The 5,115-nt window shown below is 56.2% G+C and overlaps 1 long non-coding RNA gene across 1 annotated transcript; it reads right to left on the bottom strand.

The window, feature by feature from the left end:
- Positions 1-2,288: 2,288 nt before the first annotated feature.
- Positions 2,289-4,845, bottom strand: LOC104651718 (uncharacterized). Its single transcript, XR_745146.2, has 2 exons — positions 4,684-4,845; positions 2,289-3,828 (listed from the first exon to the last, which is right to left on the bottom strand). It is a non-coding gene; the product is annotated as an uncharacterized LOC104651718 (long non-coding RNA).
- Positions 4,846-5,115: the final 270 nt, after the last annotated feature.

Raw genomic sequence — 5,115 nt, 5'->3', positions numbered from 1 at the left:
ATCACACGGATAACACTTTGTAGGCTTACAAGTGTGTATAACACACATACACATACGCACACACACTCCAGGTCTGCCTAGATTTCCAACAAAAATGGTGCCGGTGCAGCGCCTGATCAGCTAGGCAGGGGCCATCTGCCTGTGATGGGAAGGCCAGGAAAGAAAACAGCAGCCTGAGCCTTCAATGATTTCTTAAGGACATGTCTCTAAATGATTTAGTCCCTTCCTGAGACACTGCCCATGAATTGATGACCTCTGCTTTTCCTTTCTCTCGTCTGATGAGCAATGGCTCTTCTGACAGGCCAGTAAATTTCTCTCATTGCTTCTGCTAAGAAATTTTTTTTTTTTGAGATGCTGAGGGGAAAGTGCTTTCCTGCAAGCACTCTGCACCCCGCCCCCTTCCTCTCCACAGTGGAAGGAAGGACGAGCTGGTGGCAGAGCTCCGGGGATGAGCCAAGTCCCGTTAAATTAAAACAAATGCCGGCGACTTCCCGATGGTGACTCATACACAAGGAGGCCGCAGATAGGGGACGCACAGCTGGCTGCCTTCCGAACGCTCTCCAGGCCCGCCATGAAGTGACCATGAGTGGAGCACTTCCTGGCCTTCTGCCCCACCCAGAGAACCCCAAATCTCCACATTCACCTCTGAAGGGGGCAAGAGGATGCTAGAAGGACCTATCCGGAACCTCACTCCACCTCCCAGAGTTACAACCATCCACCAAACGCATGCCTACCATGCATTTCTGCGGGCCAGGCACACAGCAAGCTTATGCCTGCCGGATACCGGGGAGTCCTCCAGGATGCACCACCAAGAAGTGCTGTGCAGAGCTCTGGAGACTGATTGCAGCAGCCAGCCAGGGAAGGCTGGAGGAGGAGGGGACGGGTGCAGGATCAAGAGCATTGTGACAGGCAAGGAAGGCAACCTAAGGGAAGGTGCGGTGGGCAGGGGGCTGAGCCCACACTGACCTGGCCACTCTGTGGGGTGGTCTGGAGACCCCAGAGGCACAGGGAGGGCACTGGGTGAGCACATCCTCCAGCCAGGTTAGTAGTCTAGCCTTCCCGTCTCTGCCTGGGTGCTGGGAAGCTGTGTACGAAGACCCTTCCTATTGCCATCAGGTTTCAACCCATATGTCTGGCCACCTGCTCTGCCTGCCTGTGGGGAAAAGCAGGAGCTGAGGTCTCAGGTGTGGGCAGGATCTGGGACGGCCTGGATGGCCTTGGTGAGAATTCAGGGGTGGCCACCCCTGGGGCTAAGCTGGGAACTCCCCTCTGTGGCCCCTCAGGCCTGGGAGACTGGTGCAGTGTCCCCAGCCCTACCCCAGCTGTCTGGCTACCCCCAGCTCCCAAGCCTGCTGGGGAGAGGCCCTGAGTGGGAATGAAGCAAAATGCCAGTGTCCAGGCACAGGCCCCCAGTGCCCAAGACCTGCCCAAGAGACCGCACCCAGCCGGAGCAGCTCCTGGGCCTCCGGACTCGGGGTTGGGGGTGGTGTTCTCCCAGGGAGGCCAGCCAGGGACTCAAGGGACATTCCCCTTTTGGAACCAGGGCCGTGACTGACTAGAACACAATCTGAACTTCTGAGTGGACAAAAAATAAACAAAAATAAGATGGAAACAGGCCAGAAAGACACTTGTATCAAATATGACAGACCAATAGCTAACATTATTATACATTAAAAATTCCCTTGCATTTTAAGGAATTCAAGTTCTGGATTGATAAAGGCATGATGGGTATGAATAGATCATTCATGGATGAAATACAAACAGTAACAAAACCAAGACTGCAACCCAAAGTGGGGCGAACTGCTCAGCCACCACAGCCGTCAAGGAAACTCAGACAGAGGGAGAAGGTGCAGTTTTATACCAAGCTAGTATTATCACGGCAAAGCCAACAGCAGCGAGTGTGGGTGCAGGAGCCAGGCCGGGGCACTGGCCTGGGAGGCTATGGCCCACAGTTCACTGCATTCACCATCTGACTGGAGCGGTCATTCCACACTTGGGGGTTCACCCATGGAAATGATTGGGAAAGAGAAAAGCTGCGTGCACTGCTAGGCCCACCAGGACACTGTCTTCATCAGTAAAAATTAGAACAATCTGCATGAGTCCTAGCGAGAGGTTATGGAGGAAGCCTCGAGACAGGAGCAGCTGTTAAGCCTCTTTCTGGCACCAGGTTAGGGGCAAAGCCCTCAGACAGACAGAGGTGTCTGACATTGCCCTAGTGATGGGTCAAGATGGCCAAGGAGCATGACAGCAGCGGCCAGCAAGGAAGCCTTCCCTCGTATGCAGGAGGCTTCGCCACATCCTGTTTATTCCAGTGTCCACGTCACAGCCTGTGGCTGTGATAACCCTGCAGGCATGTGCTCCCTGGAATATGTTCCTGGTTGCCCTCTGAGGAGCAGGGTCCTCCTCTTCCTTCCCAGCCCACACCCCGTAGCCCAAATCCTTGGCAGAAGGCCCTGTCACAGCCCGTCATCATCCACTCACTCTACGCATCAGCTCCTTCAGGAAAGAGTGTCCAGCTGTCAGCACCAGTGGGCAAAATGTACAGAAATCAGGCAGCCTCATGCGATAAAGAAGGGAGAGACCGGGCTGCACCCGAGAGCCAGTCCAAGGAAAGTAGGTCCGGGGTGGAGCATAAAGCTTGGCACTGAGCTTCCTGGCAGCCAAGGTTAAAAGGGAAAAAGATCTACGACAACCTTTCTCAACTAGGACGAAAAGCCATGCTTATTTCTTGGGAAAGACCTTATCATGTGCTTGCTTAGATAAAGGTTCTGAGGACATCCTGGGGTCTCCAGCTGTTTCCCACCTAACTTGAGAATGCTCTTCCATGACCTGATCTCACCTCAGCCTCATCCAAATGCCCTTAAGTTCTGGTTCTGTGACACATTTCCATAGAGACCTTTGTGACGTCATCAAGGCAGGCCACTCTGAACTATTCCGAATGTGGCTATGGTCTGGAGTGGGTGGCTGTCACAGCCATGGCCCCTGGCTCCCTGATACCACCTTGGGTTTCATCCCGTGAAGAGCATTAGCATGGGGCGGGGGGCGCCTACTCGCTTGTGGGTCCCAGTCACTTCTGGGACAAGAGACCTTGCTGCTTCATGCCTGAATGCACCCAGGGACTGGCTAGCAGGAGGCAGAGGGAGGAGGGTGTCAGCCCAAGCAGCTGCACCATGCACAGGAGATGCTGGACCAGCTTCCAGGAATGATCTTGTCTTCTCCCGGCACAGCCCCTCGCGGACAAGGCATCCACGCCATCCGTTTCTCCCAGGGCAGGTCACTGAGCCTCCTGCAGCCCCGCTTCCCCCAGGGTAGCCCAGGTGTGGGGAGCACACGCAGGACAGTCGTTTTAGGAATTGGATGATAGTGACGCTCCTGGCATGTAGTAGGCCCAGCACGTGGCTGCGGCACTTTCATCTGACTGCCTGGGTTCCATCTCAACTCCCAGAGAGTGAACATACCACCTCTCATCTCAGGACTGGTGCTCTCCAAAGAATTAAGTAGGAAATTGAGAGTGAGACTTAGGGGGCGGGTGGGCAGAAATCAGTGACGGCACAGCCATGCCACGGTGACCATCCCAGCCATCATCTCCCGTGTCTCCTCCTCCTCAAGGTCTCCAAAGCCTCATGTCGGGTTCTCCAACAGCTGCTCTCTGTGGTGGGAGGGTGGGCACCGGGTGGCTTTGTGAGTGATTCCACTGAAGCCCGGGAGATGACGTCTGTCCAGGGACCCTCAGCCCGGAGCTCAGGCTCTGGGAAGCTCTGCAGCGGACAGCCAACATCACTGGGCATCTCTTCTCTGTCTGCTCTGCTCACAAAAACCTGCCTGGCACTATCCAAAAGATGTAGTGAGCAAGGAGGCCAGGCCAGTCCTTCCCGGCCCCACGGAAGCCAGCTCAGCAGGACCCCACATGGAGGGGCTCCTGTGACCACGAGCAAAGGGGGCCCATCAGGCCATGCCCAGCCCCCAGGACACACACGAGAAGGGTTTCTTTCCAATACCTGCGGCCGGGCTCCTCTGCTCAGCCATACTGTTCACCCTGCTGCAGGGAGCAGGCACCCTGTGGCCTGTCTCCCGCTTCTTGTCCTCACTCTGAGGCCACAGAAACCTGCCCTGTAGCGTCCTCACACTCAACCCTGCCCTGCTGGGAAAACTTAGACCCTCAGCTCAACTCAGGCCCCTGGACACACTCCCCCGGCCACAGCTCCCAATCCTTGCTGCCTGGAAGGCCCTGTCCCATGTTTCACATTTGCTAAGCAGAGTCCCCTCTGAGCTCTGCCCTGTGGGGGGAGCTGGGGGAGGGAGCAGGAAAGTTGAGGAGCAGCATTGCCCCCAGCCCTCCTGGATCCACTTCCCAGAGCGCTCCCTGACCCCACCAGCCGCTTCCACCGACTCCAGTGCAGGCCAGTGACAGCGACTGTGACAGCTCTGGTAATCCTGGGAGAACTCCCAGAAGCAAACACAGCGCTCGGGTTCTGATTGCAGCTGATTACCACATTAGAGAGAATATCTGGATTCTCCCCTAATTTCCTCTCTGAAAATTTTCGGTTAAGAGCCTAACCTTCATGGAAAATGGCTGCTTTCTGGAGTATTCTCAGCAGTGCTGTTTCCTCATTGCTAAGTGCTTTTTCTAGACAGATACAGGCGCTCCATGATTCCAAATAAAATCAGAGCTGAGGAGCTTACCCCAAGAAGGGAGGAGGGCAGAGCAGCAATGGGCTGCGCCCCAGAGCCCTCCCTGCTGCTGGAGACACCCGGTGGGTGGAGGGTCTCTTGGGCCCTTCCAGCCTGCAGAGCTGCTGAGAGCCAGGCCCGGCCGCCAACAAAGCAGCTGAAGTCTTGAGAAAACTTCCTGATTGCATTAGCGAGGTCGCACCACCAGGACATAATCAAATCTCCCAGGAGGACGTGGCTTCCGGAAGGGCTGCCGCGCCGGGTGGCAGAACCAGGGCAACCAGGGTCAGACGCGGCGGAAGGAGGGAAGTCCCAGGGCTGAGCACGGGCAGGCGTCAGAGGGGTGTAGGCCACGCCATCTGGGTGCAGGGGCTGGCGGACAGTGTGGGACCACCCAGCCCAGGGCCAAACTTTCCCAGTGGTCACGTACAGACACCTGGCACA

This window comes from Saimiri boliviensis, chromosome 12 (assembly GCF_048565385.1).
Source record: "Saimiri boliviensis isolate mSaiBol1 chromosome 12, mSaiBol1.pri, whole genome shotgun sequence".
Lineage (NCBI taxonomy): Eukaryota > Metazoa > Chordata > Mammalia > Primates > Cebidae > Saimiri > Saimiri boliviensis.
The sequence above is the reverse complement of the archived record's forward strand: the minus strand, read 5'-3'. Positions and strand labels throughout refer to the sequence as shown.